Below are 16,416 nucleotides of genomic sequence, written 5' to 3' on the forward strand. Positions count from 1 at the left end.
GGCAATGTGCCCATAAATAATTGTAAAGTACTGAACGTCTATAATCATGGGATTAATGGCCTGTGATGAGAATGTGAAGAAAAAATTGTTTGTTCAAATGGCATGTATTGTTTGGCCTAATTAACAGATTTGGCTAAATTAGTCATATTGTTGATGATCATCCAAGCTATTAAAGTGGTTTGTGGAAATGTAATCACATTTCCTGATGTAGTAATACTTAAACTAGTTAATAAGTACACATCCAAGCTCACTGCAGGAATGGGCCATACATGGTTGGGCACACTGCATCCTATCTGGCTGTGAGTTTTGAGAATTATCTGTTTTTATTTCATACTCGATTGTTGTGCATATATTTTAATCACTCTTTGGAGAGTGCTTAAACAATTTTTGTACTTCTTTTACAACCCGCCTTCCAATTTTACTCTCTTTTCTCTTGTAATGTGGTTTCACGAGCAAGGACCATGATTCATTTTCATCTCTATTACTCTTGAGAAATTGGTGATGATATTGGCTATATTGAAACTTGTGTCATTTTTCGCATTAGCTATTTTCTTCTATAACTTTGTACTATTTTGCCACTTGAAAATTAGTGGAACTGAAGATCAATTTTTATAATTTTTAAAAATTTACTCGTAAGATGTGGGTTTCATAGACAAGGTCAGAAACTTAATGGTCATCTAAGTTGTTCTTGAGATATTTGTAGAATGGAACCATCTTGAACAACTGGAGTGCATGTGGTAAAGGTAGTCCAACAGGAATTGGGAATACCATGCACTTGAACTAGCAATGATGCAGGTACAGCAATATATTGCAAGCCAGGATAGTCCTTCATTTGGAAGGGAACATAGAAATGCTTATCCTTGCAGTTGCCTACCTTGTCCTGCTGATGGGAGAGCTTGTTATTTTGGGAGGTATTGCTTAAGAAATTTCAGCTGTTATGTTGCTGTATGCTTTGTGGATGGTTTACACTGGAAGTACTTAAGGCCAGTAGTGAACAAGAGGATACATATATGAAAAATTAATGTATAGGGCTAGTGAGGTCATTCAATTAATAGTATTTATTGTAGTATATTGTTTACAGCAGGGGTTCTCAACCTTTTTTCATGCCATGGACCAACACCATTAAGCAAAGAGTCCATGAACCTATGGGTATGAACCCCTGGTTTAGAATGTTGATACATTTTCTTCAACCAACTGTAACATTTAAAACTTTTTTACAGAGGAATTAGTGAGTAAAGTGTTGAAATCTACATCAGATCATCAATTTCCTGTTGATTGTCTTAGCAAAGGTTATAAAAATGTAAACTGCAAAGAAGCAAAATACCACTGACAGTATCTCATGGAATCTTAGATTTGACTTGGCATAAAGAAGATGTTATCAGTTTTAAAGAGACAAAAGGACTAGTGATTGATCACTCCAGGCCAATGTTTTGTTATTCAGTGTTCTTTCTCAGTAGTACTTATCAGACGAAAGTTTAGTTTAAAACTTCAGCAGGTTTGACAACATCATCTTTCAATACATAAAACTTCCAAACATGTACCAACAGGCTCAAGACAGCTTCTATCCTACTGTCATAATAGTCTTGAATGGAAGTCCTATCTGATAAAGATGAACTCTTGATCTCCCTACTGTCTACCTACTTTCCCTTTGGAGTAAGTTTTTCTCAATCTTCCATCCAAATCAGAATGTTATGAATTGGTCTCCAAACCAGAGATAGCTTTATTTAAGATGATTTTCCAATACAGAACAAAGGAAGAGCTGCCTTTCAAGTGATTGATTAAATTAAGGTCCTATCTGCCACCTAAAGATGGAAGAAAAAAGGTCTAAATGTCCTAACTGGAGAAGAACAGAAAACAACTGTGTCCAATCTAAAACTATTCATAGGTTAAATTTACTAATAGGAAATTGCTTCTCTCAATAATATTTGCTGTACATTTTCTGCGAATTTGCTTTTACTCCACAGCAAAATGTTAATTATATTTTAACTACTTAATTAGATGTAAGAATAATTGACAATGGATTTGAAAATCACCTTTGCTTAAAATAATTGCTTAAAATATAATGGTTATAGCATTGTAGAAAAGCAGCTCAATGTGTTTTTTTATATAATGATACTGTTTCTATTAAATAGGTTGCAGAGATCAGAATTGATAATCATTCAACAATGTGTGGAAGGATGAAAGGTTAAAGAAGTTGGGCCTCTTTTTGTTGAAGAAAGACTTCTGGGAGACTATTTTAATTTATTATACCAACAAAAGAAAATGGTTCCAGGAAGGTTTGGAGATTATCTGGAAAGTATTTTAAAATGAGCTAACAAAAGTGAATAAAAATCTAGTGGGAATTACTTCTAACTTAGTACAATAAATATATGGATAGATATTGAATTGGATGTGTTAATTGGACAGCTTCAAGTGAATGATCTTTGTTTGGAGAAATTAAGAGCATAAGACATAGGACCAGAATTATGCCATTCTGCCCATTGAGTTGGCTCTGCTATTTCATCATAACTGGTCCATTTTTCTCTCAACTCTATTCTCCGCCTTCTTCCTATATTCTTTCACACCCTGATTTATCAAGAATCTATCAACCTCCATCTTAAATATACCTAATGACTTGGCTTCCACAGCCACCCACGGCAACAAATTCCACAAATTTACCACCCTCTGGCTAAAAACATTTCCCTGTTCTAAATGGACATTCCTCTATTTTGAGGTCATGCCTTCTGGTCCTAGACTCCCCACTATACTGTAGAAAATATCCTCTCCCATCCATTCTATCTAGCCTTTCAACATCCCCCTCATTCTTCTAAATTCCAGCTCAGAACCATCAAACCCTCCTCATATGATAAGCCTTTCATTCCTGACACTTCCTGACGCTGTATTCTATCTGCTACTTCTTGGCCCATTTTCCTGATCTGTCTAAGTCTTTCTGTAGTCTTTCTTTTTCCTCAACATGACCTGTCCCTGCACCTATCTTTGTATCATCTGTAAACTTTACCACAAAGCCATCAATTCCATTATCCAAATTATTGACATACAACATAAAAAGAAGTGGTCCCAACACCAGCTCCTGTGGAGCACCACTTACCATTGACAGCCAATCAGAAAAGACTTATATTTACGCTCTTTGCTCTATCCATGCTGGTATATTTCATGTAATACTATGAGCTCTTACCTTGTTAAGCAGCCTTCTGTGCAGCCCCTTCTCAAAGGCTTTCTGAAAATCAAAGTACACCACTTCCACTGATTGAATTTTGTCTGTCCTACTTGTTATTTCCTCAAAGAATTCCAACAGATTTGTCAGGCAAGATTTTCCCTTAAGAAAACCATGCCAAATTTGGCCTATTTTATCACATTTCATCTTGGTACCCCAAAAATCTCATTCTTAATAATGGACTCCAACATCTTGCCAACCACTGAAGTCAGGCTAATTAGCCTATGTTTTCATATCTTCTGTCTCCCTCCCTTCTTGAAGAGTGGAGAGACAATTGCAATGTTTCAGTCCTCTGAAACCATACCAGAAACTATTTATTCTTGAAAATCATTACTAATGCCTCCACAATCTCTTCAGCTACCTCTTTCAGAACCCTGGGATGTAGTGCATCTGGTCCTGGTGACTTATCTACCGTCAGACCTTTCAGCTTCCCAAGCAACACTCCTTAGTAACAGCAACTACACTCTCTTCTGTCCACTGACACTCTCGAATTGCCTTACTGCAGTGTCTTTCTTCCACTGTGAGGACTGATGCAAAATACTTATTCAGTTCATTCCCCATTTCCTTTCTCCCCATTACTACATCTCCAGCGTCAATTTCCTGCAGGCCAATATCTACTCTTGTCTTTCTTTTCCTCTTTAAATATCTGAAAAATATTTTGGTATTCTGTTTGATATTATTGGCTAGCTTACTTTCATATTTCATCTTTTCCCTCCTTATGGATTTTTTTAGTTGTCTTCTGTGGTTTTTTAAATGCTCCCCAATTTTCTACCTTCCCACGATATTTTTTGCTCTATTATATGCCCTTTCTTTTGGTCTTATGTTGGCTTTGACTTCTTTTGTCAGCCATGGTTGCATCATCCTGTCTTTAGAAGACAACTTTGTCTTTGGGATGTATCTATCCTGCGCCCTCCTCCCAGAAACTCTAATCTTTGCTGCTTTGCCATCAAACCTGCTAGTATCTCCTTCCAGTCAACGTTGGTCAGCTCCTTCCTCGTTCCTCTGTCATTTCCTTTACTTCACTTAATACTGATCCATTTGGCTTTAGCTTCTCCCTCTGAAATTGTGGGCTGAATTCTATCATATTATGATCGCTGTCTCCTAAAGGTTCCTTTACCTTAAGCTCCCTAATCAAATCTGATTCATTACATCACACCCAATCCAGAAGCGTGCTCAATCTCAAACTGCTCTAAAAAGCCATCTCTTTCTCTCTCTCTCCTGGAATTCAAAATCAGCAGCAACCTGATTTTCCCAATCTACCTGCATATTGAAGTTCCCCATGACTATCGTAATATTTCCCTTTACCTGCATTTTCTATCTCCAATTGTAATCTGTAGCCCTCATTCTGGTTGCTGTCTGGATGGCTGTATATAAATCCCATCAGGGTCTATTTATCCTTGCAGTTCCTTAGCTCTAGCCACAACAATTCTACATCTTCTGTTCTCATGTCACCTATTTTTAAGTATTTGATTTCATTTTTTTTTACCAACAGAGCCATACTACTTCCTCTGCCTCTCTTTCTGTCCTTTCAATACAATGCATATCCTTGGATGTTAAGCTCCCAATTATAATCTTCTTTCAACCATGATTCAGTGATGCCCACAATGTCATACCTGGCAATCTCTAACTGTACTACAATATCATCTCCCATATTCCATATACTGTATGCATTCAAATATAACACCATGAGTTCAGTACTCATCACCCTTTCTGATTTTGTCCCCCGTAACAATGCGACTCATCCCACTGACAGCAATTTTGCCTCATCATTTGCCCCTCCTTCTTGATAGTTTCATTACCCACTGCTTCTGCTTCTATACCAACTGCCCCACCCTCCTTCCAAATTATCTTAAACCCTACTCAACAGCTCTATTACGATATTGGTCCCAATTGGGTTCAGATGTAACCTGTCCCTTTTGTGCAGGTGTCCCGTCCCTTTTGTCCCTCTTCCCCAGAAGAGATCCCAATGATCCAGAAATCTGAAACCCTGCCCCCTGCACCAGTTCTTCAAACATGTACTTATCTGCCAAATCATCCTATTCTTACCCTCATTGGCATGGGCACAGGCAGCAATCCAGAGATGACTACCCTGGAGGTCCTGCTTTTCAGTTTTTTACTTAGCTACTTAAAATCTCTCTTCAGGACCTTCTCCCTTTTCCTACCATGTTGCTGGTACCGATATGTGCCATGATTTCTGACTGCTCACTCTCCCCCTTTAGAATGCCATGGACTACTCCAAAACTTTCCTGACCCTAGCACCTGGGAGGCAACATACCATCTTGGAGTGTCCCTATCGTGTCCCCCAAATCTGATGTCTACTCCTGTAACTATGGAATCCTCTACCACTATTGCAGTCCTCTTCTATCTCCTTCTCTTCTGAGCCACAGCACCAGACTCAGTGCCAGAGACCCAGTCTTTGCAGCTTCCTCTGGTAGGTCATTCACCATGCTCCCCCCCCCCCCCAACAGTATCCAAAGTAGTGTACTTATTACTGAGGGGAACCTCCAGAGGGGTACTCTGCACTGGCTGGCTATTGCTTTTCCCTCTCCTGACAGCCACCCATGTTCATACCTCCTGCAACCTGGGGGTGACTACCTCCCTGTGCCTCCTATCTATAACCTCCTCAGTTTCCCATATGAGCTGAAGATCATCGAGCTGCACCTCCAGTTCTTTAATGCGTTCACTGGGGAGCTGCAGCTCAGTGCACCTGATGCAGATGTGGTTATCTGGGAGGCTGGAGGTCTCCCAGAAGTCCCACATCTCACATAAAGAAGACAACACAGCCCCTGAAGCCATTCTCCCAGCTCTAACTATGTACTAATAGATGAGGAATGTAGAGGAGGAGACTTATCAGATATGTACCTCACTTAAGCCTGATGAGCCTTCCCACTCTAACACTGGTCCATTCCAATAACGGTCACTCCGCATATCCCTACCTTATTCTCATTTGCCCTTGCAAATGAATTTCTATTCAATTGGGCCACCAGAAAACGTCGGAAGCCCATAAATGCTCTTTTAAAAATCTTACTTACAAATCTGTGAGTTGCCTCCTTTCTCGCTCCTGATATGATTGGGCCGCCAGAAAATGCCGAAAGCCTGTGAAAATTCCTTTTTAAATCTCACTCTTGGAATGGTGAGTTGTCTCCTCTACCCCTCCTGATTTGATTGGGCCACCGGAAAAAAAACTGAAGGGATTTGGTGGCCTTGTGAGAAGGCATGGAAGTAGGCTAATTCATAATTCAAGTAAGTAATTCATAATGTGAAGTTGTTTTCTTAGAAGGATATTATTTACTGAAGTTAAAAAGAAAAATCTATCCAGAATTTCTAAGTTCTCCATTTGGTGAAATGCTAGCTTAGTTAAAAGCAAGGCACCTACACAGGCAAACTAACTGCAATGGAGTGTGGTCGAGCTTCGAGCTAAACTCTTTTGTAAAGTGCACTAGCAATAAAAATGAAGCACCTCTTAGAAGTAAACTCAAGGTGCACTAATGAGGTGATAATGAGATGTACTGCCTTTAGATGAGACAGAGTGATTATTAGTGGAAATGGCTGCTGAGTCCTGGAATAGACATTCAGAATATGGCTCAAAAGAAGTAGTCAGATTTTGTCCTGATGAAGGGTCTCAGCCCAAATTGTCGACAGTGCTTCTCCTTATAGATGCTGCCTGGCCTGCTGTGTTCCACCAGCATTTTGTGTGTGTTTGAATTTCCAGCATCTGCAGATGTCCTCGTGTTTGCTCATCAGATTCTGTGGTGGTTTTACATGTTTAACAGAGGATGATGTTATAGAGTCATCGAGCACTGCAGCGCAGAAACAGGGCCTTTGGCCCATCAAATCCACGCAGAACTATTAATCCATCTCGCCTCATCAACCTGCACCCAGATGGTAGCCATCCGTACCCCTCCCATCTATGTACCTATTCAAATTTCTCCTAAATGTTGAAATCGAGTCCACATCCACCATTTGCGCTGGCAGCTCGTTCCACACTCTCACCGCCCTCCGAGTGAAGAAGTTTGCCCTCATGTTCCCCTTAAACATTTCATCTTTCACCCTTAACCCATGATGTCTAGTTCTAGTTTAACCCAATCTCAGTGGCAAAAGCCTGCTTACATTTACCCTATCTCTACTTCTCATAATTTTGTATACCTCCACCAAACTTCTCCTCATTCTCCTATGGCTCTAGGGAATATAATTTGTTCTGTACCTTACAATGTTTAAAATTAATGCACTTTAGTTTGTTATTTATGTGTGATTCATCTGTAGATTTTACCCTTACTTTCATGAATTTTGTGTGTTATATGTTCTGTAGTGCTTTGCACCTTGGTTCAAAGAAACATTGTCTCATTTCTATAAATATTATACAATTATATATATTATCCCCCTTGCTGACAATCAACACTGGTGCACCTCAGGGGTGTGTGCTTAGCTCACTGCTCTACTCTCTGTATACACATGACTATGTACCTAGGCATAGCTCAAATACCAACCATAAATTTGGCAATGATACAACCATTGTTGGTAGAATCTCAGGTGGTGATGAGACAGCATACAGAAGTGAGATATACCAACTGGTGGAGTGGTGCCACAGCAACAACCTGGCACTCAACGTCAGTAAGACAAAAGAGTTGATTGTCGACTTCAGGAAGGGTAAGAAGAAGGAACACATACCAATCCTCATTGAGGGATCAGAAATGGAGAGAGTGACCAGCTTCAAGTTCCTGGGTGTCAAGATCTCTGAGGATCTAACCTGGTCTCAACATATCGACGTAGTTATAAAGAAGGCAAGACAGTGGCTATACTTTATTAGGAGTTTGAAGAGATTTGGCATGTCAACAAACACACTCAAAAACTTCTATAGTTGTACCATGGAGAGCATTCTGACAGACTGCATCACTGTCTGGTATGGAGGGGCTACTGCACAGGCTTCTGCATCACTGAAAGAAGCTGCAGAAGGTTGTAAGTCCAGTCAGCTCCATCTTGGGCACTAGCCTACAAAGTACCCAGGACATCATCAGGGAGCGGTGTGTCAGAAAGGCAGCGTCCATTATTAAGGACCTCCAGCACCCAGGGCATGCCTTTTTCTCACTGTTACCATCAGGCAGAAGGTACAGAAGCCTGAAGGCACACAGTCAGTGATTCAGGAACAGCTTCTTTCTCTCTGTCATCCAATTCCTAAATGGACATTGAAGCTTTGGACACTACCTCACTTTTAAAAAATATACAGTATTTCTGTTTTTGCACATTAAAAAAAATCTTTTTCAATATAAGTAATTGATTTACTTGTTTATTTATTATTATGTTTTATTTTATTTCTTATTATTTTCTCTCTCTGCTAGATCATGTATTGCATTGAACTGCTGCTGCTAAGTTAACAAATTTCATGTCACATGCTGGTGATAATAATTATAAATCAAATCCAAACACTTTGGAGGTCTGAGACAAACTGGACCAGGATGCACGTGACCGACCGTGTTGCCGACTTGCTGGTTTGGCGCCTTCTTGCCCAGATTCAGTTGGCAGCAGAAATATTGCCAGATGTAACTGACCAAAAAACATTTTGCTTAAAGGAAAATGTTTTAGAAAAACGATGGCATGTAATTTTTGTGCAGATAATTTTAGCATGTAAAAAAGCCAGGAAAAAGCCAAAAGGCCAAATGAATTTTCTGAAGCCCGTCATTATTGAAAAAGCCAATTTTCTGGAATTTGGCTCAGAAAAAGCCAATCTGGTAACCGTGATAATAAACCCAATTCTGATTCTCATTACATACGATATATACATGTATATACTTAAATAACTATAAACTTTACTTGATACTTGATAACTGTATGTGTAAATGTGGCTCTGTAACTTTTAAAGGTTACTGATTCAAATTTCAAATATATTATCTCAGAAGTTACTGTTTCATTTCGCATGAAGGAAGCTCCACAAAGAGAAACTTCTAAAATTGGCAAAATGATACTAAGTTAAAGAAAGCAGAGCAAAGAAAACGGTCCAGCACAGGAATAGGTCTTTGGTAATTGGTTTATTATTATCACATATACTGAGATACAGTGAAAAGATCTGCTTGCACTCTATTCAAACAGACCATTCCACACACGAGTACGTTGAGGAAGAAATTATGTATAGTATTACAGTTGCAGAGAAGATGAGGTGCAAGTAGAAAAATAAAGTATAACATCTGTGGCAAGATGGATTGAGAGATCAAGAGTTGATTGCCTAAATTTCCAATGTTTTCTCTTTCAAATTTCCAACATGGCAGTAGTTTGTTTTTGTGTTACTGTCTGATTGTTTTCCATTATATGTGTACTTCTTATCCTACCTTATTCCGGCAGCAGGTACACATACACTACTTCAGCCATTTGTTCTACTCATTCCTTCTTGTCAATATGTTTGCAGCCACAGGCTGCTTTAAAACTTGTTCCTACTCCCACTCAGCTAATACAAGCTATTTTTCTCATTTTGTCCCACAGGCAACTATCAACATCCATTTCCATTCTTCCTGAAGATATTGTTCTTATTTGCTTTCACTGACACAACTATCAATTATCATCCATTTTTGCTTGTGACAAATATCTCCACACTCTGTAGAGAGGTTATGTCACCTTCCGCTTGCAAGCTGTGTTATAGAGCTATAAAGTGCAGTAAAACTCAGGTGTCTATATTACACAAGCACAAAAGTTGCTGTTGACATATCAGACTACAATTTCCTACCTTAAAATAGTGCAGCAATCATTTCATCTACTACAAAACTTAAAGCCAAATGTTGTGATAATGTCATCTCTGCCCATTAGCTTTAAATGTAGTACAGGTAAAGTGCTGAAGCAATCTTAATCAAATTCATAGCTACACAATGCTTTGCATACAAAGAAATGATAGTTTCATTCAGAAGCCATGGAATTGTTTGTACGAGAGGTAGTGTGGAGTCTCACTATTAATACCGGTAGGTGTTAAGAAGGTGAAATTTAGATATACAATAAGACAGGATAGAATTTATTGCATCTAGGAGTGCATATTAAAGAACATAAAATATATTTTAAAATAAATTTAAGATTGTTTAATGTTCTTTCTCCTTGCGTGAGGGCTTTTTCTTATTTCTAAACCATAAAAGAGAGATAAGTTCTAGTGGAGCAGCTATCGTTGGCGTGGGAACTCATTGGAGAGGATTTTCCTTTTATTATTGCTAAACTTGATTGCCCATAGCACTGTGCAGGCAGGATGGCAGATATGACTTTGAAATGCTCCTCCTGTAGAATGTGGGAATTCATGGAACCTGATAGTCTCCCTGATGACTACACCTGCGGGAAGTGCAGCCATCTCCAGCTCCGGAGATGGCTGCACTAAGTCCGCATTATGGAGCTGGAGCTGGAGCTGGAGCTGCATAAACTAAGGATCATTCAGGAGGCATAGCAATTGAGAGATCAGACTTTTGAGCAAGTGATTACATTCAGAGTACAGAATTCAGTGAGTAAATGGGTGAACACTGGTAAAGGTAGAGGGAGAAAGAGGTCAGTGCAGGGACCCCTGTGGCCATTCCCCTCAGCAACAGGTATACCCTTTTGAATAATGATGAGAGGGATGACCTATTTGGGCAAGGCAGCAGCAGCCAGACCAATAGCACTGTGGTCAGCTCTGAGCCTCAGAAGGGTAGGGTGAAGTCAGGCAGAGCAATAGTCATAGGGGACTTGATATTTAGGGGGGCAGATAGGAGATTCTGAGGCTGCAAAAGAAACATCAGGTTAGTGTGTTGCCTCGCAGGTGCTAGTGTCCAGGATGCCTCTGAGTGGTTGTAAAATATTCTCGAAGGGGAGGTGAGCACCCAGAGATCGTGGTACTTATTGGTTCCAATGGCATATGCAGGAGAGGGGTAGAGGTCTGGCACAGCAAGTTTAGGGAGTTAGGAAGGAGGCTGAAGAGCAGGACCTCCAAGGTGATAGCTCTAGATTACTCCCAGTGCAACAAGCTAGGGAAAGTCAGAACAGGAATGTAGTGCAGACGAATGAGTGGCTGAGGAGAAGGTGCAGGGGACAGGGTTTCAAGTTCTTAGATCATTGCTACCTTTTCTGGGGAAGGGATGACCTGTACAAGTGGGATGGGTTGCACCTGAATGGGAGGGGAACCAGTGTCCCGGGAGGGAGGTTTGTGAATGTTATTGAGTAGGATTTGCGGGGTGGAGGGGGTGGTAGGAACTGAAGTGAAGAGGCAGAGGATGGGGCAGTTGGCACACAAGTAGAACCAGCTTGTAGGGAGTTTGTGAGGAAGGATAAGCAGATGATAGAGCAAAGATACACTCAGACAGATGGTTTGAGATGTCCTGACGAAGGACCTCGGCCCGAAACGTTGACTGTGCTTCTCCCTATAGATGCTGCCTGGCCTGCTGTGTTCCACCAGCATTTTGTGTCTGTTGCTTGAATTTCCAGCATCTGTAGATTTCCTTGTGTTTGGTTTGAGATGTGTCTGTTTTAATGCAAAGAGTATCATAAACAAGGCGGATGAACTTAGAGCATGGATCAACACATGAAATGATGATGTTGTGGCCATTACAGAGACTTGAATATCTCAGAGGCAGGAATGGCTGCTGAATATGCTGGGCTTTAGATGTTTCAAAAAAGACAGGGAGGGAGGCAAAAGAGGTAGAGCTGTGGCATTGCTAATCAGGGATAGTATCACAGCTACAGAAAAGGAGGGAGTCATGGAGTGATTGTCTACTGAGTCAGTGTGGGTGGAAGTCAGAAACAGGATGGGGGCAATAAGCCTAATGGGTGTTTTTTATAAACCCCCCAGTAGTAGCAGAGACATCAAGGACCAGATAGGGAGGCAGATTCTGGAATGGTGCAATAATACTAGGGTTGTTGTGATGGGTGATTTTAATTTTTCTAATATTGACTGGTATCTCCTTAGAGCAAGGGGGTTTGGATGGGGTGGAGTTTGTTAGGTACGATCAGGAAGGTTTCCTGATGCAATATTTAAATGAGCCAACTAGAGGAGAGGCTGTACTTGATCTGGTATTGGGAAATGAACCGAGTCAGGTGTCAGATCTCTCAGTGGGAGAGCATTCTGGAGATAATGATCATAACTCTATCTCCATTACCATTGCACTGGAGAAGGATAGGAGCAGACAGATTGGGAAAACATTTAATTGGGGTAGGGAATTCCATGATTGATGAAGGCCAATACACCCCACACCTTCTTAACCACAGAGTCAACCTGCGCAGCAGCTTTGAGCGTCCTATAGACTCAGACCCCAAGATCCCTCTGATACTCCACGCTGCCAAGAGTCTTACCATTAATACTATATTCTGCCATCATTTTTGACCTACCAAAATGAACCACCACACTTATCTGGGTTGAACTCCATCTGCCACTTCTCAGCCCAGTTTTGCATCCTATTAATGTCCCGCTGTAACCTCTGACAGCCCTCCACACTATCCACAACACCTCCAACCTTTGTGTCATCAGCAAACTTACTAACCCATCCCTCCACTTCCTCATCCAGGTCATTTATAAAAATCACGAAGAGTAAGGGTCCCAGAACAGATCCCAGAGGCACTCCACTGGTAACCGACCTCCATGAAGAGTATGACCCATCTGCAATCACTCTTTGCCTTCTGTGGGCAAACCAGTTCTGGATCCATAAAGTAATGTCCCCTTGGATCCCATGCCTCCTTACTTTCTCAATAAGCCTTGCATGGGGTACCTTATCAAATACCTTGCTGAAATCCATATACACTACATCTACTGTTCTTCCTTCATCAGTGTGTTTACCCACATCCTGAAAAAATTCAGTCGGGCTCGTAAGGCACGACCTGCCCTTGACAAAGTCATGCTGACTATTCCTGATCGTACTATACCTTTCCAAATGTTCATAAATCCTGCCTCTCAGGATCTTCTCCAGCTACTTACCAACCACTGAGGTAAGACTCATGGTCTATAATTTCCTGGGCTATCTCTACTCCCTTTCTTGAATAAAGGAACAACATCTGCAACCCTCCAATCCTCTGGAACCTCTCCTGTCCCCATTGATGATGCAAAGATCATCCCCAGAGGCTTAGCAATCTCCTCCCTTGCCTCCCACAGTAGCCTGGGTTACATCTCATCCGGTCCCGGCGACTTATCCAACTTAATACTTTCCAAAAGCTCCAGCACATCCTCTTCCTTAATATCTACATGCTCAAGCTTTTTGGTCTGTTGCAAGTCATCACTACACTCACCAATATCCTTTTCCATAGTGAATACTGAAGTATTCATTAAGTACCTCTGCTATTTCCTCTGCTGCGAAATACACTTTCCCACTCTCACTCTTGATAGGTCCTATTCTTTCACGTCTTACCCTCTTGCTTTTCACATACTTGTAGACCTTGGGGTTTTCCTTAATCCTGCCCCCAAGGCCTTCTCATGGCCCCTTCTGGCTCTCCTAATTTCCTTCTTAAGCTCCTTCCTATTAGTCTTATAATCTTCTAGATCTTTAACATTACCTAGCTCTCTGAACCTTTTGTAAGCTTTTCTTTTCTTCTTGACTAGATTTACTAGAGCCTTTGTACACCACAGTTCCTGTACCCTACCATAACTTACATGTCTCATTGGAACGTACCTATGCAGAACTCCACACAAATATCCGCTGAAAATTTGCCACATTTCTTCCATACTTCTCTGTTTCCAACAGAATATCTGCTTCCAATTTAAGCTTCCAATTTCCAGCCTGATAGCCTCATAATTTTTCTTACTCCAATTAAATACTTTTCTAACTTGTCTGTTCCTATCTCTCTCCAATGCTATTCTAAAAGAGATAGAATTATGATCACTATCTCTAAAATGCTCTCCCACTGAGAGATCTGACACCTGACCAGGTTCATTTCCCAATACCAAATACAGTCTCTCCTCTTGTAGGCATGTCTCTACATATTGTGTCAAGAAACCTTCCTGAGCACACCTAACAAACTCCACCCCATCTAAACCCCTTGCTCTAGGGAGATGCCAATTGATATTTGGGAAATTTAAATCGCCCATCATGACAACTCTGTTATTACTACACCTTTCCAGGATCTGTTTCCCTATCTGTTCCTCAGTATCCCCATTACTATTGGGCGGTCTATAAAAAATACCCAGTAGATTTATTGACCCCTTCCTTTTCCTAACCTCCACCCACAGAGACTTCGTAGACAATCCCTCCATCATGTCCACCTTTTCTGCAGCCATGACACTATCTCTGATCAGCAATGCCACGCCCCCACCTCTTTTGCCTCCCTCTCTGTCCTTTCTGAAACATCTAAAACCTGGCACTTTTAGTAACCATTCCTGCCCCTGAGCCATCCATGTCTCTGTAATGGCTACCACATCATATCTCCAAGTACTGATCCATGCTCCAAGCTCATCCTCTTTATTCATAATACTCCTTGCATTAAAATAGATGCATCTCAAGCCTTTGGTCTGAGCACGTTCCTTCTCTATCACCTACCTAACCTACCCCTTGCACTGTCTTACAAGCTTTCCCTATTTGTGAGCCAGCCTCCTCTTCCCCAGTCTCTTCAGTTCGGTCCTCAACCTCCAACAATTCTAGTTTAAACTCTGCCCAGTAGCCTTAGCAAACCTCCCCGCCAGGATATTGATCCCCCTGGGATTCAAGTGCAACTCGTCCTTGTTTGTACAGGTCACACCTGCCTCAGAAAAGGTCCCAATGATCCAGAAATCTGAATCCCTGCCCCCTGCTCCAATCCCTCAGCCATGCATTTATTCTCCACCTCACTCTATTCCTATTCTCACTGTTGCATGGCACAAGCAGTAATCCCGAGATTACTACCTTTGCAGTCCTGTTTCTTAACTTCCTTCCTAACTCCCTGTACTCTTTTTTTCAGGACCTCTTCCCTTTTCCTGCCTATGTCATTGGTACCAATATGTACCACGACCTCTGGCTGTTCTCCCTCCCACTGCAGGATATCATGGATGCGATCTGAAACATCCCGGACCCTGGCACCTAGGAGGAAAACTACCATCCGAGTTTCTTTCCCTCGTCCACAGAATCGCCTGTCTGACCCCCTAACTATAGAGTCCCCTATCATTACTGCCTTCCTCTTCCTTTTCCTATCCTTCTGAGCCACAGGGCCAGACTCTATGCCAGAGGCATGGCCACTGTCACCGTCGGTATGGCCATCCGGGAGGCTGGGAGACACCAGGACCTCCCACATCTGACACAGAGCACAGAAAACTGACCTCACACACACACTTCCTCCTTTCCACAAATAACACCAGTTAACCTACTTCACCTCGTCCTGTTACTGCCCAAGACCGTTGAGCAAAAGCCCTATCACTCTACTGCCTCTCACTCCGCTGCCCACTGGATATGGCGGTCTTCTTTTTAAACCTTTCGTGCTCTATTGGCTGATGTCATGCGCCTGTGCAATCTTGCCTCTCTTTTACCCTGAGTGGTAAAAACTGCCTTGGCTCTGAAAATCAGCCGTTCACTCGCAGCCTTCTTGCTTCGAACCATTGTCAGAAATTCAGATATCAGAGGGTGGAGGGGAAGAAACTGTTCCTGAAGTGTTGAGTGTGTGTCTTCACGCTCTTGTACCTGCTCCTTGATAGTAACAACAAGAAGAGAGCATGTCCTGGGTGATGGGGGTCCTTAATGACAATGGCCGCCTTTTGAAGTATCGCCCTTTGAAGGTGCCCATGTTGGAGAGAGTTGAGTTTACAACTTTCTGCTGCCTTTTTCAATCCTGTACAAGGGCCCCTCCATACGAGATGGTAATGCAACCAGTTAGAATGCTCTTGTGTGCCTCCTCATCATCATCTGAAATTCTACGAACAATAGTTGTGCTATTGGCAAACTTATAGATGGCCTTTGATCTGTGCATAACCACACAGTCATGGATGTAGATAGAGTGTAGATTAGTCGTTTGTTTAGTCTCTTTCTTGAAAAGCTCATTTAGGCTCTTGAGGTATAACTGGCCTCTCATAAAGCCGTAGAGTCACAGATAGAGTCCTTTTGCCCATCTAGTCCATACAGAACTACTAGATAGATAGATAGATAGATAGATAGATAGATAGATAGATAGATACTTTATTCATCCCCATGGGGAAATTCAACTTTTTTTCCAATGTCCCATACACTTGTTGTAGCAAAACTAATTACATACAATACTTAACTCAGTAAAAAATATGATATGCATCTAAATCACTATCTCAAAAAGCATTAATAATAGCTTTT

Source organism: Hemitrygon akajei, chromosome 10 (genome assembly GCF_048418815.1).
Source record: "Hemitrygon akajei chromosome 10, sHemAka1.3, whole genome shotgun sequence".
Classification (NCBI taxonomy): Eukaryota; Metazoa; Chordata; class Chondrichthyes; order Myliobatiformes; family Dasyatidae; genus Hemitrygon; species Hemitrygon akajei.